At 42.1% G+C, this 23576-nt stretch overlaps 1 protein-coding gene across 6 annotated transcripts in view; it reads left to right on the top strand.

Moving 5' to 3' along the window:
* Positions 1-23576, top strand: part of RAI2 (retinoic acid induced 2) — a 62081-nt gene that overhangs the window by 6625 nt on the left and 31880 nt on the right. For 2 of the 6 annotated variants that reach the window (XM_008059233.2, XM_008059236.2), the window contains exon 2: positions 17291-17493. The exons of 3 other annotated variants lie outside the window; for them this stretch is intronic. The gene's annotated coding sequence lies outside the window, so the exon portion shown is untranslated. Of the gene's footprint in view, positions 1-17287; positions 17494-23576 lie in introns of all 6 variants that reach the window. One more of the 6 variants, XM_008059234.2, reaches the window with a different exon arrangement.

The following is a 23576-nucleotide window of genomic DNA, read 5'->3' as shown; positions in this document are numbered from 1 at the left end:
TGGGTGTGTTTGGGCGTTTTTGTTGTTGTTATTTTTGCCTTTGTGTGTACGGCCACTTTTGCCTTGTAATTCAGAGAAAGGAATGGAGGCCTGGAAGGGTTGAAATGGTGTAGCTGTCGGTCATTCTTTCTTTCATGCTTTAAGACTGGAAGCTCCAGGCTGACTCTAGAAACATAGGCTTTTTCCTGACCAAAGTTTACCCCCAACCTAAGGTCACTGCAGAGCCACATAGAATGTTCTAGAAGGAAAGGAATTTTAGAGACTCAAAACACCTGTTCTTAAGATTCTCTGAAAGCAATTGGCTGAAGGATCCCTCCCCACCCCCAATACATACCAAGCAGAAAGTCCTATCTTGGCTGTGTGGAATTCTTTTACTTACTATTAATTGGCACAGTGGGTCCAAAGTATGTGATTCATCATCCCAGTTTTGAGGGCATTTGGAAAGTCAGGCAAGCATAACCAAGAGAATGGGCTGCCTGTTTTGCTCACTAAAGAATGATTGAATCTACAGTAAATAAAGCAGAATAATTCAGGACGCTTTTTATGTACTGGAAAAAAACATGCTTAAAAAAAGGTTTTTGTCTGCTTGTTTGTTTTTTAATGCCTCATACTCAGAAGTGTGTATTTAGCTAACAAGAAATGAAAAAGAATGGCATTTCCTTGTTTTAGTTTTTTTAAAACTTTAATTGTAGGTTAAGTAAGATACAAGGTATTGATTTTGGTTTTGTATGGAACATAACTAGATAATCATTTTATGAGATATTAATTTCCATCCATTTAGACTGATGAAATACTCATTTAAAATATGCCATGCCTATCCCTCACCACCATTGCAATAGTCTTTAATGTCCCTAGATTCAGATGGAAAACCTATTTTATTTATGTGGAAAAAGGAGTAAATATGTTCTTAAGCAACATGTATGTAAACGCACCTTAGATTTTGAAGAAAATGGTGTCTTTTCTCTTCAGTGACTGCCAAAATCATGAATGTTAAAGGTCAAGCATATTTGGCTATATCTGGAGCTCAGTTTCTCCACCTTGTCCCTGTTCACATTTTAAACCAGATCATTCTTTGTTGCAGGTGACTGTTCATGCACCTTAAAATGTTTAGCAGTATCCCTGGCCTCTACCCACTAAATACCAGGAGCATCACACCCCACCCCTCCAGATCTTGTCAAATGTCCCCTCTGGGACAAAATTACCCCTGTCGAGAACCACTGGTCTAGACCAAAATTTAATAATTAATTTGTGGTTTTGGGAAAATTCGATTTGAAATAATAAAAGACACAATACCCCCCTCTGACTCTTATATATACAATTCATGGAGGTGATTAATTAACAGTTGGAAATGGTCATGTGCCTGATGTAAGGTTGGTGGAAGGGTTTATAAGATAGTATAAGTGTGGAAATTTTTTCAAGCCAGGCAATTTGATAAGTCATAGGTAATTGGGAGGCACATTGTGAGAACTAGTAGCTTCTCTGGTTTTTCATAAAGAAAACAGGTTTATTCTTCCCTAATTTCTTTTTCATATGCACTTGATTCCAGGCATGACTTCAAAGCCACCAGACATCTTCCTCCACCTCCGCCCCCTCCCCCTGTCATTTCTCTGTAGCATCTTAAACCTGAGCCAATTAATTTAGCTCTTTAGTGTACTTGTGAGAGCTCAGCTCATAATATTGTAATAGACTCATTTCAAATTGTAGCAGCCCTTTACCCACCACTCAATTCTATGGTTTCCAATAGTGTTGAGAGAGAAATTCAATGTTGGGTAGATGGAGCATTTTTCACAATGATTGGACATTTGAATTCAGGTGGTCCTCCCCACCCCCTCACGAATTTGATTCCTCTTACACACATTTGTTTCCTTGCAACAATTTTGCTTGGGGAACTCCTCCAGGAAAGAGACATAATCAGGCAGCTAAGACCTGGTCATGCCTACAGGCAGCAACAACAGTCGAGATGTTGCCACTGGGATAACCCCTCAGTCACCTTCTTTCTGGAGGTCCCTTGGAAGGCTAGAAAAGAGGGTCATGCTTTACACAGGGAAGGTGGCATGGGAGCAAACTATGCCCTGCTGATACATGGAAATGGAATGGGTGTTTAGGGGTAAGGTAAGGGCAGAGAAGTGGATCACTCATTATACAGGAAAAGTGTCCCCAGGTCTGCCTTGCTCTGCCAGTCTCTGAGAAGGGGATGGGTATCAGGAGACACTGGTGGAGTGTAGGTGCAGACGCTGGGCAGGTGCTCAGTGCAGAAATTAACAGAGGTCACTTCATTTTGTAGCCAACCAAGGTAGACTGACCTTTTCCAAAAAGTGTCTGCAGGAGTTCAGAGTGACATGTGTAGGATTACCCTGCAGACTAGCCAGTGAAGAAAGATGGAAAGGTGAGCGTTTGGGGGTTTGCCAAGCCAGGATATTCCCTTCATTGGTGAGTTCCAGACTTGCTTGAAGGGTAGTTGGAGTCTGCCTTGTCACTGCAAAGGGAGAGGCAGTGAGCTGGCAGGAATCCACAGTGTGCTGGGCCCAGGCGAATAAATAATTGATTTGCAGCACGTGACACTTGGTCATTCTATATTGCCAGCCCCTCAAAGGCCAGGACTTGGGTGATATTTGCAACACTGGAAGAGGAAGCAGGATCATAAATCTGGGCTTTGGAGGCCAGTTTTGTGGTGCAGAGGCCACTGAGGCCACTGCTGTGTGCTGCAGAAACAAACAGACAGGTCCGAGTGGCATGTTGTTCCTCAAAATGATGGCAATGGAAATGGCTGTGAAAAACATTTAGAACCTTGTCATAAAAATGCAAACAGTCTTCCTGCTATAGGGGAAAGCTAAATAAACTTTATTGCAGCTGTATTAAGTAGAAACAGATTTGAAAATCATTTTTTTTTCTGAGACACTTATTTATAGCAGGTTGGGCAAAGGCTGCCACTATCTTTCACGACTCCGGAAGAGTGTTTTCCAGATGGTCTTTGCTGTTTTCCCCTTTATTAAGCTTAGCTGAACACAGCCTCACTTGGAAAGGGTCATAGAAATCAGTGTTATTTTTTTCAGATTACAGTGGCCATTGATTGACTAACAAATCAATGGATGGGAATGGATTGAGCCTGTGCCGATGAATTTCCTTTTGCCTTTTATAAATAAGAAAAATGTCAAGGAAAGCTCAAAATAGGGATGCTCATTCAACTATACACATCAAAGCTTTGCAAACCATACGGAGTTACATTTCCTATTAATTTCCATTTACATTTTTTTCTAAAATAATGCTCTCTTCTTTGCTAAAACTCTGCAATGTTACCATTTCCTTTCCAACATCTAAACAATGTCCAGATCCATTTCAGATTGAGCAATTAGCTCTGGCTGCAATTTCCTTTTATGAAAAAAATCACTAACTCTCTAGTTAGTGAAATTATTGAATGTGAAAATATCAATATGAGACCATTTGTTCTAAGATCCTTTTTGACTTATCACTTGCATTTCAAGAAGGTTAGAAAAAGCCAATTCTGCCATGTCTTTCCATGTTGGACATAGTCACATTGGAAGCTTCAAGCTTTGTTTGTACTCTCAGGAGCTGGGCAGCTGGATTTGAGGTCACCGGAGATGAATCTTATAGTCCAAACCACCAGAGGAACCATCCTGGAATGTCCCATAAACCAGTGGTCCCACAGGCCAGGCTTGGAGACCACTGCATGTATAGAATAAGAGTTCTGTCCATTCACAGTGAAATGAAAGACAAGTAAAAATGCAGTGAGTTTATTTGTTAAAGCTAAACACTTTCCATTTTACAAAACCACTCTTTATTCTAAAATGGTCTTTCCCACTTTTTTTGGTGTTAAACTTTCTTTCATGACTGATCAAGACAGTGGATGACATTTGTATTTTGACATCTTTATTTGACAAAGACAAAAGTTGTCTAACTCACACTGGATCCTTCATTTAAAAAAATGTTTCTCATCCATAACATTAGAAAGTCTGGGATTCATCTACAAGGTCTGAGGAGATTTGGAAGGGGAGCCTTTGTTATGATTCCTAAAATGGAAAAAACATAACCTGGGAAAGGAACCTGGGGGTGCTGCCCTGAGCTCCTTCCCCAGCTCTTCTGATTCCTCACTGGTGGAGAGCTGGCTTTGTCCAACACCCATGTGTAGAATGGAATTGCTTCTTCAGAGGAGTTTGAGAGGTAAAAGTGGCCTCTTGGACACTTGCGTGTGAGTATGCAGCCTCAATACTGAGAGCCTGGGCTCTTTGTCCCTGGCTCCCGATGTCAACACCACTGACAGTTCTTGTGAGCTTCATCCTCTTTTCAGCACTGCTCATCCCTATCAGAAGCACAGGCCTCAAATGGCTGCCCTGGTGCAGCTGCTCTCCTCGCTGCTTTGTCTGATTCATGTCCTTGCTCCCCTGGCTGCTGTCCTGCATGCCTGTGTCAACTTCCTTTTGCTACAGCACTTCTTGTCTTGTCACCCTAGCTCGAGAAAGTTGAGTGACTCCTTATGTCCTAATGAATTAGAATAAAACTCCACCTATGAAGCCCTCTCCCGATTTTCCCAGACTATTCTTCCCCTCCTGGACCTTAGGTTGGCCTCCAGTAAGGCATTATGGGAGGATGTCTCCAGGTTGTACAAGTGCTCTGGGCTGGGTTTTGTTTTCTTATATGTAAAGAAGGTTACAAGATCTCTTGGACATCTTTCTAGATGAAGAAAACTGAAGCCTTAAGTCTAATGTAATGGACCATCTCAGGGATGTGGTATTAGTAAGGAAAGGAGGGAGGGAGGAAAGGAGGGGAGGGTCAAGGGGAAGGGAGGAAGGAAAAGCCCTTCACAAAATGAGGTTTTCTGGCTTCAAGAATTATAGCCTTACTACAAGTCTCTTACTACTCCGGATTAGAATGCCACCTTTTTGGCCTGCCAGCAAATGGGTATTGCTTTGGAATGGCATTGCTGTCTTGTTCTATTGAAAATAGAGCCACTTACATAAGCTCTAAAATTTGCACTGAAACATAGTGGAAGAGGTCCATCCTAGCCAGTGCAGACTTTCATTCCATCAGGAAATGTTTCAAATGACTGCTTATAAAATCATAAAAGCAACAATATTACCTATCATTTATCAAGCTCCTGCTACAGGCTGGACAGTTGTGCCAGGTGATTTACATATATTATTATATTTCCAGCTCCATAACAACCATATGAAGTAGGTGGGTATTAGTTTCATTTCACAGAGAAGGAATCACAGAGATTCCTTACACAAGGTCATAGAAGGTGGAACTGGGATTCTATACAGCCTAGTTCAGTAGAATTTTCTGCAATGATGGAAATGTCCTGTATGGTCCAGTATGGTAGTCACTAGCTACGAGTAGCTATTGAGCACCAGAAATGTGGTTTGTGTGACTGAGGAACTGAATTTTACTGAATATACAATTTCATAGCCACAGTGTGACTAGGGGCTATGGTACTGGATAGCGGAGCTCTGGAATTTGCTTGTTTTGCCACACCATCCCCTGCGCTCTGCTGTATAGGCCTCTGTCCTGCAATGCCCACCAACTTCACGGTTCCCTTCCTCCCTCCAGACCCAACACAGCTCAACCTTCTCTTAGAGGCCTATGGACTAGTGGTTCTCAACCACTAGTGCGTTTCAGAATTTTCTGCAGTACCAAAGGGAGTGGTGATTGCAGGCTCATGTCAGCAGGGAGGAGCTTTCTTCCCACTTCTGTCTTGAGGAGATCTTGACCCTCTCCCTGTTGTCCCACTTTATTTTGGTGGCAGTTAGGTATGGTCACTCCCTTGAGAGTTGTTTTTCTAAGCATTAATTTTAATTTGGGTCTCCTCGGGAGGGGATGGCCAACCAGTCATGGGTGAAGGGAGAAGCCTGGTGTTTAGGAACTGCCTGACCATGCTGGTGATTTAGGGCAAACTCAGGCAGAGGTCCATTTGCTGTTCAATCTGCTGTTCTCTGGAATAAAAAAGGGGCAGAAAAGTTAACTAGGACAGAGTGAGGCTGACAGATAATGAAGCTGGGTCCTCTCCCTACTCCCGCCTTACTTCTTCACCCTAATTAAAGTATTTGCCCATTTTAGAAGGCAAAGCCAGCCACCCTGAGAGCTGGCAGTGAGAGGTTGTGAGTGGCTGGGAGTCTAGGGAAGGCCTAGAAAGGTCCTTGGAAGAGGATCGTGATATTTGCCGCGTTGACTCTTGTTCTCAATTTCAACAGTGCTAAGAATGTTCTTATTATTTGGGTTTTTTTTAATACAGGTAGAAAGAAGTAGCTGCAGCTATTCATGAAAATAGCTGTTGAACTATTTTTCTTATGAATATTTGTAAACTAAAAGAGTGATGTGGAATAGTTTTTCTGAGTGTACACTAATCTTCTGTTTTCTCCCACAGAGAATATCCTTTTTTCTTTTCTCTGTCTCTCTCTATTTTCGTTTTTTTTTTTAGAGAAGAAATCATGTGTCTTTTTTGTGGCTTGATCTCTAACCAACATTCATCCTCTTGAGCCAAGCAGCACTTCCTAAAGTTCATTTTAATTACAATCTATGACAATCCAGCCCTGTTTGGCTCCTGGCAGTGTACTGTATAGCACTTAGATGCTGATAATATGGTGAACTGAAAAGTGCTAACACACACGTTTCCTTCAGTTTGTCTGTTTCCAAAAGTAAGTCTCCAAGGAAGAGAAATCAAGTCCTCATTTGTGTTATTATAAAGATTCTGTCCCTGTGAATCAGTGGTGAAATATCAACTTGTGCTTTGAGTACCCTGTCTTCCTGCTGCTTTGCTCTGTGCTTTCTAACCACGAAGGAAATCTGCACATATGAGCACGTCGGTGGGTTCCAGAGTCCAGGTCCTGATATGCCTTTGCCACCATCATTCACCAAGGACTAAGGCCCACCTTCCTCTAGTCAACTGAACGTGCTCTCAACTTTGTGGTGGATATTTGAAACGGAAAGCTCTTCATCCCCCCTCCATATGAGATGCTTCTTTGCTTCCTTCAAATCTGTTGCCCGTTTCCTTTCTTTCTGTAGAGACTATGCCAAATGCTTCTTACCACTTTTTACCACTTCTGTGGCTGGGGGCAAAGGACTTTTCCAGATCCAAATGAAGTTATAGCACAAAGCCAGGACTTCAAGCGCATATATGTTTCCACTTCAACCACACAGTGGTTTTTAGAAACAGCTATTTTCATTTGCAGAGTGAGGTGACTAAGATGGCAAAAAGGCACGTTCTGAGAGATCAGCAGAAAAAGTGGGCAGGACCCAGATCATAAAGGGTTTTGTAAGCCTTTCTGAAGACCTTGGACTTCATCCCCAGCAGTTTCAAGGAGGCCTTTGACATTATCTAATTTATGTGTTTGGTTTCTTTGCTTGATGGAGATGAGCTGAGGGCTGGGGACTGGGGAAGGCAGGGGAAGAAAGACTAAAAAAGCCCTGTTGCACTAATCTGGGGGGAGGGAGTGAGGGAGAACTGAAGCAGGAGAGTGGCAATGGTTGGGAAGGCAAGTGGCTGGACTCAGAAAGAATCTAGGAGGCCATCACTGTGAGATTTGGTAATGGCTGATAAAGTAAATTATGATAATACCTTGGTTGTCTTTTAGACCCTTTGGTGGGCCAAGGAACTCAGAAGAAGTCATAGAGTGGGTACCTGTGCCTCACCTTCCCTCTGCAGTCAGGGGCGGCAGCAGCTCAGGCTTCAGTGAGTGGTCAGAAAATCTTGACTTGGTCCATGCAGTACTCTGAGCACCCAATTTTCAAGGAAATGCAATGAAAACAAATGAATGGACAAGAGGAGCCTTTTAAAACAAAACCTAGTAGACATAGTCAACAGTCAGGAGCACCTTCAGTCAGCAACTTTAAATGCGTTTCACAAATACATACACTTTAAATAGGCCAGGCTCTGTAAGCAGTGGGGTACGTGGGATAAGCCTGCTGATTCAGGCTTTGACCAGGCCCAGCTAGGAGAAAGGGGCTTGGCTAGTGGCCTGCTGCTAGCGCAACCAACCATTCTGTCCTTGTTTGCCCAGAATTGAGAGGGTTCTTAGGACACGAGACTTTCAGATTTAAAACGTGGACAGGCCAGGCACGGTGGCTGAAGCCTATAATTCCAGCACTTCAGGAGGCCGAGGTGAGGGGATTGCCTAAGTCCAATAATTCGAGAACAGCCTAGGCAACTTGGTGAGACCTCATCTCTACACCTGTAGTTCCAACTACTTGCAAGGCTGAGGCAGAAGGATCACCTGAGCCCAGCAAGTCGATGCTAGGGTGGCCATGAGTGTGCTACTGTACTCCAGCCTGGCGATGGAGTGAGGCTCCAACTCAAAAAAAAAAAAACCCAAAACTTGGACAGTTCTGGCAAGCTGGGATGAGTGGGTCACCCACCCCACTTGCCAGGGAAGGTGTTGCAATATGGACAGCTGAGCTACTCGGGACCAAAGCAGTGGAGACTCAGTTCAGCCTGAACTGGCATCAGTTTGGGGATGCCACCCACTACAGAGCAGAAAGGGAGTTTTGGGAGTGGTAAAGGCAAGAACATATCCCAAATCCTTTTCAATAGCTTCTCTGGTTCCAAATGAAATATTTCTCTTAAAATAGGAGCTTGAGATTTCCATCTTGCTTTCCTAGAAATTAGATTGTACCGTGTCTTCCTTGTTATCCCACCCATTGGGTCTTGTCTGGACATTTCAAGTGAATTTCAGATGGGTGAACAAATCCTTCAGTAGTGCCGGAATCTGGCACTTGCAAGTTGTGAACCAGACGTGGGAATATTGTAAATTGGATACTAGGTTAGAAAAATGATTTATTTACCCAATGCATTCTTACAACCTTAAAATTATGATTAGAAGACTTTTTTTTTAGGAGCAACAAAATGAAGAATCATGTGTAGCAGTAGACATTCAGATCTTAATTTGCAAAGCAACTGTAGCCCTCCATTATTCATAACTCTTTTGAAATCAAATTAAAAATTTTTGTCTTTAAAAGCTTCCCATCTCCACCCCCAACCTATTTCTCTAGAGAAATAAAACTCAGCAAATAAAGAGGCAACATGTTGTAAATAGTGGAGACAGAGAAGAGCTTGGAATAGGAATCTAATGAAAGAAAGTTTTTCTTGTTGAGGTCTGGTGCAAGCCTTTGGCTACTTTCAGAAATGAAGAATGAGGTGACACACTCATCTTAGTACACCAGTGACAGAGAAAAACACTCAGAGTTTATTCTCATGATGACATCTTAATCCTCAGCAGTAGGAATAAAGATAGTAGTCTAGGAGGAATTCAGTTTGGGGAAATAAAAGAGAAAGGGAAGAATAGAGGGAGGAGTAAAAAAAGGCAAGGAGGAGATTCCTAGGCCCAGATAATGGTAAAAGGCTTCAAATGGGACTAGGATCCTTGGAAAGAGGCCCCAGGAAGACCCTGGTCTAAGCTGAGTATGAGAGTGAAAATGAGCCTTGTCATTTATCTATGGCCTTCTGTATCACTATATAAGGAGTAGATATTAGTTAGAGCTTAAATAATAGTATCAGCATTTTAAAAATGTTTTCTATTTCAAGTACATCTCAAACCAGGTGAAGTAGGGACCAAAGTGAGGCCCAAACTTTACCTGTACAATGACCATTTGTATACCTAACCCTGAATTGTATTCCACAGCTTTAAAATAAAAAAGTTAAAATAAAAATAAATAAATAAATAGATAAATAAAAATCAAATACACTTTAGATAGGTCAGAATTTTTAAGCAGTGGGTGACATGTTTTTTTTCCTTTCTTAGTGTTTGACTTTTAAAGCCAGCTACATGGATGAGAGAAGTCTTAAAAATTATTCATCATGAATTTTTGTTTTGGGATTTTTGTCTAAAATCCTAATACACATACAGAAAAGTGTACCTATTAAGTGCATAGCTTGAAGAATTTTCACAGTCGCCATACCCTTGTCATTGGTGCCCTGATGGAGACATGGACTGCACCAGTCCCCAGAAACTTCTTTGGATCCTCTTTATTATCCTCACTAACAGTAGCCACTATCTCCTGAAAGCATGGATTAGTTGTGTCTCATGTAGGAATTTTTAAATCATGGTTTTGTGTAGAAGTACCCCTCCAAAAAAAAGTCTTGTATTTTTTTTTGGGTGAGGGTGGAGGCAGAAATTCTTAAATGGTTTCCTTTCTCTGGCTGCTCTGAGTTAGGCCTGCTAAACAGGAAGTTCCCAAGCTGGGTTCTTGCTGGTATAGTGTCTGGAGCAGGCTGGTCTCTGCTGCCCAGGACAATGTCCAGGCGGCAAGCCAGTAACCTGCTCTTGGGCACCATCTATGCCAAAGGCAGCCACCAAGCTTGCCTTATTAAAGTCTCTGTCTGATCTCACAAAGACACATGTCCCAAAACACTGAGGATAGGACAACAAAATGGCCGGGAATCCCCAGAACATACTGACCTTCTGGAAAGCAAACCTAGGCACAGCCATTAAAATAACATATTCAACATGGACATTTTTCTCCCACTTCCAAATGAGATTATGGTTGTTAAATTTCACTTCCTTGTAGGTTTTGTCATATTTTTCGATGTGCTTTCTGCCTCCTTTACCTTTTGCTGAAGGAAGCAAACAGTATGAAGGTGGGACTCAAGCTATGGAACATACATCGTAGTATGTCTGGAGTGGCATCTGCGAAGGACTTATTTGCTTGACTGGACTGTGGAGTGCTGAATGATTGAACGCTCTCCAAGCTGTCAGTTTTATGAAACAAATTCCCTAACCCTTTTGGCCCAGAACTTTGCTCTGCCTGAGATGGAAAAGAAATAACTTTTAATAGAAAACTCATTGCAAAAACCTACAATAAGATTTCAGAATGACTTCTCTCCTAAGAATAAAATGAAATTTTAAAGAAAGCATTTGATAGGGGATTCTTAGGGAACCTTATTTCTCAGTTAACAAACTATGTTAAAAAAATATTTAGACTTTCATGATGCATAATGCATTTTTATTCCTAGTGAACAGGCCTGTTTGTATACACAGATGTTTCCTGTGGTTTTTCTATCACTGCTTCTATTTTTTCTGAAACAATATTTCTAGCAGGAAATAGTATCTTATGTTAAGAACCTAAGCCCCTCATAGAACCTGTCAGTTTGAGTGAGGATTTTTTTCCTTTCTAGATTTAATACTTGGGGGTGTAGGGTGGGAATCCTTTTTCATTGAAGAACACGGAAAATACTTCTAATGGAAAGATAATGCAGTGAATCTACTATATCGAGACATTAGACAATTCTTCCTTGGCTTCTAGATTAGACCTGACCGATTCATCCAGGCACATTCATTGCTTAAGGGCTGGATGGCTTTTCTGTCTCTTTTCTCACTGTCAAAGCTGCTATGAGTAATGTCTGCCCTTTCATACAAATCTTAGGTGTGTTCAACTGGGTTTTACAGATTTTCCAGAGCATTGTTCTCACAGAGCTGCAGTTTCCTTTCCAGCACCAGGAACACTGTGGCAATACAGCTTACCAGCTCAGTTTCTCTGCCACTCTTAGGAACACATGGAAATAAATTAAAAATAAAATCCACAAGCGAGTGTGCTAAGAAAGGAAATGAGGTTTTACACATCAGCACTTTTCAAAAAAAACGAAACTAAACTAAACATATGAACCTGTCTTAATTGAAAAATGGAACAATGCTCTAATGAAAAATCAAGCTTCAGGATTCAGTCTCTAATATCTCAGTGATGAGTGTATATTTCCTCCTGTGGCTGCCCCTGAGAGTGAGTTCTGAAATAATCAAGCAGTGTGTTGAAATAAGATATCCTTGGGTGTTACTATAGGAGTGAGGCATTGCCCTGTCTGGCTAACTTGCTGGTTACCAGGGGAGGAAGGGTTGAAGGTTGGGAAGCTAAACTTCCTTTTCTGGTTTTGGGGAGTTTGGTTTTCTTTACCTTTTTTTAGTAAGTTTTGTTTATTTATTTATTTAGAATTGGAGTCTCTCTCTGTCACCCAGGCTGGAGTGCAGTGCACACTCATGGCCACCGCAGCCTCAACCTGCTGGGCTCAGGTGATCCTTCCAACTCACCTTCCAAGTAGCTAGAATTACAGGCATCCACCAGCATGCCTGGCTAATAAATTTTCTTTTCCTATGAGCATAAAAGTAAGACATATTTATTTTTAAAAATTTGCCAATATGAAAAAATGACAAGAAGGGAATAAATACCATTTTTATTCCTACCACCCAGAGAGTGCCACTGTCAACGTTTTTGGTTCATGTCCTTAGAATCTTTAAAAAAAATTATTTCCTATACTTGCATACTTTATCTTCTCCAGGAGTTTGGGAAGTAAATTTTACAATTTGAAGTATTTTGTGTTAAAATGGATTTTTTAAAACTCTGCTCATTATTTAGGGTCTCTAATCATTACCATCAAGAATGAAAAGGTATCTATTTTATTACTTCTTATGTGTAACAAAAAATTTTAGCATATTTATTCCCCCTCTTCCACTACCCGCCCCCTTGTCTTGTTGACTGCTGTATCCCTCCAGCACCTAGAACAGAGCCTGGTACCTAGCAGCTGCTAAATAAATATCATTGAATGTACAGTGACAATTGCACTGAGTCAAGGAATGAATCACAAAAGTTTATCCTCGAATTACTCCCAGGAGGTGAGCATCGTCTTCTGAGGCCAGTCTCTTTCCTCCATCCTTTGTTGTCTCTCCCGACCAGTCGGATTAAGGGATCTTCCCACTCTCCGCTGGGTCTGCTCTCCCTAATTTTCCATGAGGGTGGGAGGCAGTGAGAGGAAGTGATGGAAGGGGATCAGTCTTTTGGAGTCAAACAGACCAAATTCTCAGGTCTGCAGGTCACTGCATAATGGGACAAGTGTCTTAATCTCTCTGGGCTTCAGAGATGCATCTGCACAATGGGTAGCAGTGATATCTGACTGGCAGGATGAGTGACAGACGTGCAAGGTGCTTGGAATACAGGAGAGACCCAACATCTGCAGCTGCTGGTATTTTGCCCACTCTCTTTCCAATGACAGCAGAAATAAAGAGCCCTTGGGTCCCAGGAGCATTGCCTTTCTCTTCACATTTCCAATCGTTTCATCCTCCTAATGAGCATAGGAGGATTTCTGATGAGCTACTTTATGCCTCTGTGCCAAGTAAATCAGAGTATTCACAAAGAATTGAGTGGTCTTTCTAATAATCTATTTCTTGTGCTTCCACTGCCATTGCATGTGCTTCTGCTGTAGCAGGTGTCCTGCTGCATTGCAATTGAATATTCACATAGCTGACTCCCCCACAAGACAGCGAATGTGCCTTCCATCTTGGTACCCTCAGCCCGGGACCCAGAGTGTTTGCAATTGAGGAGTCACTCAGTATATATTGATTGAGTGGATGAATGAATAAATGAATTAATTAATAGTATCATATTATATATATCTTGCCCCTGTCTCAACCACACACATGAACTTTCTGCAATCTCCTAGATAACAAAAGCAAACCACACTGTAGAACTAGATCGCTAGCCCTCTGGATCTATAAGGGAAGCCTCTGACAGACAGACACATAAGTACTGGTTCTGCAAAGTGCCAGCTTAAGAGAAAGATGATGCTTCCTCTCAGTTACCATGATTAACTCCGTGGATTCACTGGTTAGTATGAAAGGTTCTTTGTGGTGGGGGTAACAATGTATGCACAGTACAGCTTTTTGTCTGTAGCTTTTGGTTTGAGTTATATGTGTGTCGGCATCTCTTTCACATAGAATCTGATGAGCTGGCATTTATTTTTGACAGTATCTCAAATTTTGTGCAAGTTGGAGCTGGGGGCTTACATTGTTTTTTAGTAATATCTGAAATGGTGGCAGGACAACCTTGATAATAAAAAAGAGAAGCTTAAAAAGATGTCATCTTAGAGCTCTTCCAAAAAACGAAAAGTTCAGCAAAATGGAGCTTGTGAACTTCCCAGAGCAAAGCATCTTTGAACATTAGATTTTTGCAGACTGGACACAAACTCACACAGAATCATTGAGATTTGTATCCTCTTACTTACTGTGGCAGTGATTTCTGGCTGGTCCCCCAAACATGTTTTATGTCCCTAGATAACCAGTTAGACTACATTTCCCAGCCTCTCATGCAACTGTGGGTGTGGCCATGTGCCTGAGTTCTGGCAAATGGGATGCGAGCAGAAATAACATGTGCATCTCTGAGCCAACCACAAAAGATTTCCAGGTTTTCCGCCAAGTTCTTATCTTACCCACTGGCTGTCTGGGATGTAGTGAAACACTAGGGTCACCTTGAAAGCCACACTTAAAGATGGAAGAGCCTCCTCTTTCTAAGGAAGGGCATTGCATGGAGCAGAACTGCCTGATCTGGAGCTCCCATCTTGGACTGTTACATGAACAAAACATAAGCTTCCATTACAGCCAATATAAGTTAGGAGCTACTGGCTAGGCAGTTTATCCCACCTTAGCTAAGTCATGTTCTTGAATATTTTTTAAAAATAGCTGACAGTTTTCAAAGGCCTTTTATGTGCTAGGAATTATGTTAATAATCCTTTAAACAGTCCCACAAAGATACCCTCATTTTACAACTATAGCCACGACTCCAGGTAGGAGGGGGAATGAGTATTTTGTCTACCACAGTCATCCCAGGGTTGGCACAGAGGGTGGCTTTGAGTAGGCTCTCGATGAGGCTTGTTGATGATGGATGAAAGGAAGGTTCAACAAAGCAGTGTCACATGCCCAGAACCCATAGCTAGAAAATGCTGAACTCAGTATTTAATTTTGGTATGCCTGACTTCAAGGTCCAGCTGCCTCTGAGTATTGGTAACCCAAGATTTTAAAAAGAATCGGTAGGGAGCCAGTGATGGGCACTTAGAAAAAATATTTAAGTCCTTTATTTTGTATTTCTGATTTTAAAAGTAACACATGTTTAAAAATGAAACAAAAAAGTAACACTGCTCTGTAACATTACCAGAGAAAACTTCTGGTACATCTTGGTTTTAGTCTTTAAGTTCTTCACTCACACACACGCACGCGCGCGCGCACACACACACACACACACACACACACACACTCATACACACACACACACTCTCTCTCTCTCAACAAAAATGAGTTCACGTTATATATAGAAAAATCTATATTCTTTCTCACCATGTGACTTTTTCACTTATTTTTCCCCTTACATAATTTTCTTGGACATTTTCCTTCCATGTCAGGGCATACCAATCTGTGTCATCCTCTGCAACAACTAGGTAATAGTCTATGTAAGAATTTGTCATAATTAACTTAGCCAGCTCCCTCTTGGTTGAATGTCAGGCTGTTTTCAGTCTTTATAATACAGAAGAACTGTGATAACCATGCTTGTATATATATCTTTGAGGGAGACTCCTAAAAGGAAAACTGTGGGTACAATGATGGGCAGTTTTCAGTGTTCCACATGTGGAGACCTATTTCTGCAGAAAGTCTGGATGCTCAGTAGATATTGAAATGGACTCAATGAATTTAGTTTTCAAGTTAAGGTAACAATGGCAGAAAAAATGCTTTTCAAAATTTCAGAAGGCTGCAGCTATGCACCCAGCCCATGACAAAGACTAACAGAGAGGAGGCGCTGGCATCCCAGATGGAGAAGTTGGCACCTTCTGGATGTTGGCTGGTTTCTCTGCATCCTCCTGGCAATGAGGTCAGTGTGTGGAAAGTCAGGCTGATCTGGGCCTAGGGAGGATACTAAGTGATCCACACTAAGTGATTCACACTAAGAAGTGAAGCAAGGCTCCTTACAGAGGAGAGGGCAGCGGCCAGTAGGACACACACAGAGAGAGGAGGGGAGTTGCAGATGTTGCTGCAAGGTTTCTGCCAGGGCTGAAGCTGAAGGTTGCAAGGCACTTGCTCTGCAGAACCAGGAGTAAACCTGATGTGCCTGGACAGCTTTTGGGATGAGCAGGTGACTCCAGGCAGATGTCTTTGTCTGCAGGCACAGCTGTGTGTGCTCTGAGATGTTCCTTTCCATGAGGGATGTTTCTGGAACTATGATGATGATGATGATTATAATGATGATGACAGTGGCTGTGATTGGCAGTGGAAAGAAGGAGATGATTACCCAGAAGGTGCTGGAGAACTAAGAACTGACCCTGTTTGGAGAGGGGCTGCCTCTGTTCTCTCTCTCTCTCTCTCTCTCTCTCTCTCTCTCTCTCTCTCTCTCTCTCTCTCTCTGTGTGTGTGTGTGTGTGTGTGTGTGTGTGATCCCCTGTGGTATGAGTATGTGCTATGTGCCTTATATGTGTATGCAGGTCTGTGCCATGTGATGTGATTGTGTATGTGAATGTGCTATGTATGTGATGTGTGATTTGTGCAGTGTGTGTGATGTTGTAAGGTGGCAGGGACATGGGATGTGTGTGGATGGGATGGCATACATGAATGAGTGTGTGTGCTTTGTTGCTGTGTGCTGTGTGTGCATGCATTTGAGGGGGCATGGATTAAATCTCCCAAACCCTTCATGTTGCCCACCAAAGGCTCTGGACTCACTTGGAGTTTTTCCTCCTGTCTTCAGTTTTCTGTGGCAAAATTTGACAGCTTCACCGAAGAGAACCCTCTCGACCATTTTCTATCAGGAGGTCAAGTTCTAGGAAAGGGCTTAAGCTCCCACTGGTCACAGTTAGAGAGAGGGAGACAATATTCTCTAGAAATGTCTCATTTTATTATTATTCTTTAAAATTGTTATTCTATTCATTTACTTTGACTTTTTATTCAAGTATATATAAAACATACAGTGCAAAGAGTACACAACTCTTTAATGTTGATGGGTTTTAAGTGCATATGTATTCACCCGTGTAACCACCCCCCAGATCAAGATAGAACACAGTTGTAGCACCCCAGAAAGTTCCCTTGATTCCCTTTCTAGTCAATATCCCCCAAAGGCAAAACCTAGTCTGACTTCTGTCCCTATAGATTAGTTTTGTCTGTTCTAGAATTCATGTGAATGGAATCATGCAGTATGCAGTCGTTTGTGTCTGACTGTTTTCACTTAGCATAATGCTTATGAGATCCATCCATGTTGTTGCCTGTATCAGTAGTTTCTTCCTTTTATTGCTGTATCTTATTGTATGAATGTATTACAGTTTGTTTATCCATTCTGCTGCTGACAGACATCTGGGTGATTTCCAGTTCGGGGCTATTGCAAATAAGCTTCTACAAATATCCTTGAACATGTCTTTTGGTGACCATATGTAGAGCTGTCTTAATGTTGCCTGTGGTAGCATTTGACAAAGACAGAGCTTGCAAAATTAACCCCCCGCCAAAAATCCAACAATAACACCAACAACAAAACTCCCAACTTACTCCAGCAGGCTTCCTAGGAAGCATGAAGCAGTCAACTTGCATAAGGCCTGTCTTGAATCTGACTATCTCTCACCTTTGGGTGAACAGAATGTCACACTGAGGAGGGTGGCAGCCTTGTCTGGACATGGATGTCTACTGCCAAACAGTCAACGTCTCTGAGGATTTTGGTATTTATGAATCCAGGTTTCCTAGTGATTCAATTGCTCCTTGGGTGTAAATTGGGGTCTTTGGAAGGGCCTTTAACTGCTTCAGGCTCTGTGAGCTGTGATTTTGGTTCCAGCACCAATATTTTCCCATTGAGAGCCCCATAAGGCCGGGTGCAGACAACTTCTAAAGACACCCAATTTACTTATAGGCAGCTCAGATCTTAGGAAAATCCAGTCTATTGCCTGTCCACAGAACACCAGGATTTCATGGAGTGAAGCAAGAGAAACAAACAGGCCTGTACCTGCACATTTGGATTCACCCATGCAACCTTTTGGTGTCTGCCCTTGACTGATCCCCTCTGTAGCAGAAGCTATCAGGAATGACCTCCATGCCCCAGGCACTCACCTCCACTGCCTGTGTACTTACTTTGAACCCTTGAGGTGCTCTGCTTCAAAACTTCAGTACTGGCCCTGGAAACATGGTTGACTGAGACATGGGGCAAGCAAGAAGCTCTGGAGTTTATGTCCCGATGAATTGGAAGACAGATGCCTCAGCTTCCTCCTGCTCAGTGGGGATAGCCCTGAGGTTAACTTCCAGTGGGATCAAGCTCCAGTTGTCTACATCAGTCAGTTGCTCATGAACGCACCTTGAATTGGTTGCCTTCTCTTCCCGGCTCACTTCCCCACTCCTCCATGGGTGCTGCCTGAGATCCCTTCCTACATGCACTATATGCACCTTGGTCTCAGGGTCTGCTTTCAGGGTATTCCAGACTCAACCATGTTCCTCTCCAAGGAAACATGCTCTCTAGCACATAGAGTAATTTTGCTTGGGAATTTTGCAAACTTCATAGCACGGGTTGCATTGCCTACTCTGGGGTTCAGCCAAGCCATTGCTAGATATCTTTGCTGTGGAGAAATTTGTGATTAGGGGCTGACTCAAGGAAAGACCATGACAAATACAGCTGGTTCCCTATATATGCTGGTTCAACATACGATTTTCAACTCTACAGTGGTGCAAAAGTGATATACGTTCCATAGAAACCGTTCTTTGAATACTTGTTTACATGACCGTTCTGATTTTCACTTTCAGTGCAGTATTCAATAAAATACATGAGATATTCAACACTTCATTATAAAATAGGCTTGATGTTAGATGATTTTGTCCAACTGCAGGCTAATGAAAGTGTTCTGAGTTTACACCAAGGTAAGCTAAACTATGATGTTCAGTAGTTTAGGCATATTAAATATATTTTGGACTCATGATATTTTCAACTTACAGTGAGTTTATCAGGATATGGCCCTGTCGTAAGTCAAAGAGTATCTGTAGTATTTAATTTTCAAGCTTCAATGAAGGCAGACAGCCTTCGTCCCATTGCTCCCCATCATTGTTACGCCTAATACTGTGCTTATAGCAGTGTAACTGCAGAAAGGTGTGGGAAAATGGAATCATTTGACTTGGGAGTTGGAGAGGTGAGAATTGGGGGTGGCCACGCTATTTAGGGGGATTCTAAGCGGCTCTATATCCCTGAGAAAAATGGCTTATCATAAAATACAGAGCAGAAAGGAAGAGACAAAAAAGAGATATCTCTGCTGTGATAGGTGGTTTCCTTTAAAAAACAAAGCAATAAAATCAAATAAATAGTTTTGATTTGTTGAGGCATAGGGCTCCTAATTGAACTTTTTTTCTTTTTTGATTTTCAAAAATGCAGTTGTAATGTAGGTGTGAACACTTTAAAACGAATTCTACAATGAATCCCTTTTTTGAGAAAAATCCTAATGCACAAAGTGGTTTGTCCAGTTTATTTTTCATCTTTTCTTGGCGGGGTATTTTTCCATATAACTTAAGAAAGAGAACAGAGGAGGAAGGGGTGGGACTTAGGGCAGAGGGATATAATTAGCTATTACATTTGATGATTTGCGTTTGAGTTTGTGGTTCTGGAAGGATAAACACACGTACCTATCTCATTGGGGGGTGATCTGGAGCCCTTCAGCATTTAAAGAGGGCAAGATGTCAAATGCAGATACAGATCTTGGTTCATCTATGTGGAGGGCACAGTTAGGGCAGGAAGGACTGAGGTGGGGGGAATCTGAGGGCACAGATATAACTCAGGCTATATGAAGGTTGGGTTGGTGGAGGGAGGAGTGTGGTTTTTTGCAGAACTCCCTTTTGCCTGGTGCCCCTCACTACCTGGGGCAAATTTAGAAGCACACAAGCTGTTTAAGTTACATTCTAGTAACCTTTCCTCAGCAGCTGTATTTGCCTGATATGATCCGGCACCACGCCACACACATTTTCTAATTGCTTTGCTGTTTCGCTGATTGCAGAATTAGAAGCATCCACTGTCTGGTAAAAGTAGGTCACGGAAGTTCCTGACTTCGCTATGTTGCTAATAGATTTCTGAATGGCAGCGTATGGGTGCCTGCATGTGACATTTGAGCAGAACAATGGTGATCACTCACTGACGATTTTGTGCTTGAGTCAGTCTTTTCTCCAACATGAACACATGTGGGGGAGGTCTCACAGATTACAGGTGCTACTGAAAAGTAAATGAGGCAGAGATGTTCATTTGAAAACAAATCAGGGCTTTTATCGGGACCTGATCTCTCCAGGCCCTTCTTCTTGTGGCTCTCTCCTATTTGCCTTTTTCATCACAGCTCTCCTCCCTGCGCCACCACCACAGAAACCACTTCTGTAACTCCTGCCATATGAAATGGCCTTGTATACGCGATCTCTTTCCATCAACACACCACCCTCCCCTCCTGTAAGCTGCCTTACAATTGCCACCTCACCTCTCTTATCCTGGCCTTCTCCTGAACCTCTTTTTTTTCTCCTCTTGGTGTTTCATTCTTTTCCCACATGATTCCAACTTAAGGATACTGTGGACCTCACAGAACCCATAGAAAATGAAACTGCATTGCCTTATAATAAAAGAGTGAAACCGTTAGTTTGCCCCCAAGGGAAAAAAAGAAAATTGAGTCAAATTATAAAGGCCTAGACATTGTCAATTCACTATATGAGCATTGCTATTGTTAAAGTATGTTCTTAGATAGAGCATGTGGGTGTCTTTCATGCTTGCTCTCTTCTTTTTTTAAAAAAATATGAATAATTTTTGTTGAAAACACTTCTCTCTTCTAGTTCTAGACAATGGTGATCATAATTATGTCCAGCCAAAGCATATTGCTTGTGTGTGTTCCTGTTTAATGTGAAAAATGACAACAGTGATTTCTTTGAAGTCTCATACTCACCCAGGGCTATCCCGCCAGTGGGTGCTCTAGAATCCAGAATTTCCTGGAGGAGGAGAAAGAATAAATCAACATAATATGATGTAATAAAATCCTCTTAAATAACAACCAGGTAGTAAATTAGCATATACATGACCTTTGAAATGATCATGTATGGAGAAGTCGACTCCACCAAACAGCTGGCTGGGTGCCTGCCCTTGACTAATAGGCTGAGAGGTACAGCTGCTAGAAAGATATTTGAGAGTGAGTCCTAAATGCAGAAATCTGTCTTTTATTAAAAAACACACACACACGCATCAGTTTCGTCATTTGACAAACCTTAATTTCATTGGGATTGACAGCATTGCCTTTGTCGAGCATACATTTAACAAATGAGATTGAACAACCACCCCACTCAGTTTTATCTAATTTAATTTGACAGCCAAAGCAGGTAGGTAGAATAATGTACTTACAGAAGAGGTAAGAATGTTTTCCTTGGAGTCAAATGACATGACTTGCTGGACCAGGCTTAAAGCAAGTATCTCCTCTGTTGATTTTGTACTTTGGTTTTGTTTTGTTTTTTAATTGAGGTATAAAGTGAACTCATCTTAAATATACGAATTAAGGAACTTTTGCCAATGTGTACATTCATATAACTGTCACCCAAATCAAGGTACAGAACTTTTCTGTTCCTGCAAAAAGTTCTCCTAATCAATATAACCCTCCTACTCTCAAGGTAGCCACTACCCTAACTTCTAACAACAAAGATCAGTTTTGTTTGGTTTTGGACTTTATATAAAATGTATCATACAGGAGGTACTTCTGTGTCTGGTTTCTTTGACTTAGTGTAATATATTTGAGATTCATCTGTGTTGTGGCTTATATCAGTAGTTCATTCTCTGTTATTACCCTGTACTATTCTATTATATGAATATAGCACGGTTAATGTATTATAGAAGGACATGTGTTTCTGGTTTGTTCCTTGCCTTCAGTTTTAACTTATATTTTCCAGATAGTCTAGATAGAAGAGCATACTAGAAATAAGCAGGAATTACATGCCTTGGATGAACTTGTTTCAAACGGGTGGCAAAATCCAATGGCCACTTTCCATATAGACAAGAATTCTGGACCCTGAGTGGCAGGACTTTGCTTATCTTTTCCCTAAGACTCCAACCAGCTTTATCTTCCCTTAACACGTTCCCAGCAGAGTTGTGGGGTGAGCAGGTCCTTAAGTGTCTCACCTCTATTAACCCTGATATGAGAGAAAGGGAGGTGAGCTTTGCAAATAGATGGGCAGGTGGGACCCGTGCTGGGTTTTCAGGCAACCAGGAAGGAAGAGGAGCAGTTTCTCATCTGGAGTGACCAGATATCTGGCACCATGCTCACTTTTGGGCAGACTCAGGGACACAACTTAAGTTTGAGCATCTCTCCCAATTATCCTGACACTTCACCATTTTCTGAATCTGGGAAATAAATAAACCATTATCGCCTCTCATAAAGAAGCATGGCTAGGCATTTGTCACTGAACAGAAATGGGCCACAAAGGATGTCACTTAGAAGATGGCCCCCTCCTTCCAGCTAATGGGTGAGGTGAGCAGCAGTACGTGCAGGTGTGACAGGGTTTAGAACTTCTGGGAGGGGAGGGCGGGTCTGCAACCTGGATCTGGTGGTGCAGAAAAATCCAGGAGGTCACCGTTTAACTATACCAATTTGCCTGGAACTATCCTGGTTTGAGCACTGAAAGTCTCAGGGCCTGGAAATTACCTCAGTCCTGGCAAAACTGGACAGTTGGACACCCTAGAAGAGGGAGTTCTTTTCCCTCACTTATCTGCACATTCAGTTAACAAATACAGTTGAACTTCTATTACAGACCATGTACCCTACCAGGTTTGGAGGATAGAGTGGCAACTGACAAGGCAGTAGTGATTCCTGCCCTCCTTCCGGAGTCCTTCCTCTAGTAAGAAAAGCGGGATTTAAAGAAGTGATTACAACACAGTGCAGAGCTAGCTTTGATAGGGATAATAAGGCAATCAGTGCTTTAATTGGGAAAGTACTGGAGGCTGTGGAAGCAGGTGGGAGAGACAATCCACTACTGGTTCCTTATCTTCTTAGCATATCCACAAAGTTCTAGAGCTTTTCAGAAAAGCAATTTACAGCAAACTCTGATGCACTCATAATAGCTGTGGAACAAAGAGGGTAAGGGTGCCAAGGGAATAGAAAGATTTAGGTCTATTGATGTAATCCCTTTGTGCTGCTCAGATCCACAGTCACGTAGCCATATTTCTTCTCCCACTCAGAGAATCCCTATTGGGTGGTGCAAAGCATTCAGTGTGTAGTGAACAGGAGGCCTTGGCGTTGTCCGTGCCCATAAATTCACATTGACAAGCATGCCCTGGCAAATCTTCTGCATCTTTCCAGGTCATGTGGATAAAATGGGGAGGGGGACAAGGATGATGTTCTGGGGTTAATAATTCAGTATTTGTGCAAACAGGGCTCCAGGGTAGAAAAAATTAGTGCCAGATTTTCTGCATGTTGTGTTACAACATAACAGCATGTATTCCTAAGTATCTAAAAGTAATGGACATGTACTCTTGCCTAAGAGGCTTAGTTATTGTTGACTTTAAAAAAAAAGCTTTTCAGTGCACTAGAAATGTATGGCAGCTGTTGAAAGGCCCCAGCCAGCCACGAGGAACCCGCCCCCTCCAAAGGCTAAGCCTAGGTGTGGCCCCCACCTAAAATGGTGCTTCCGCCTAAGAAGGCGCCCGGACAAACTAACATGGAGGCTTGGACAAGGCTTTCCGGGTTCTTCTTCCACAACAAAGCCCACCGTTCCCGCGCCCGCGAAAGCCCCCGCCAATCCCAAAAATGCCTCACCCACCAACCAATAGGTACCCGACAGGTCGCTTTAAATTTCTATAAAACCTGC

Source organism: Carlito syrichta, unplaced genomic scaffold, assembly GCF_000164805.1.
Source record: "Carlito syrichta isolate Samal-C Ts95f unplaced genomic scaffold, Tarsius_syrichta-2.0.1 Scaffold303966, whole genome shotgun sequence".
NCBI lineage: Eukaryota > Metazoa > Chordata > Mammalia > Primates > Tarsiidae > Carlito > Carlito syrichta.
This window is presented reverse-complemented; position numbering and strand designations above follow the sequence as displayed.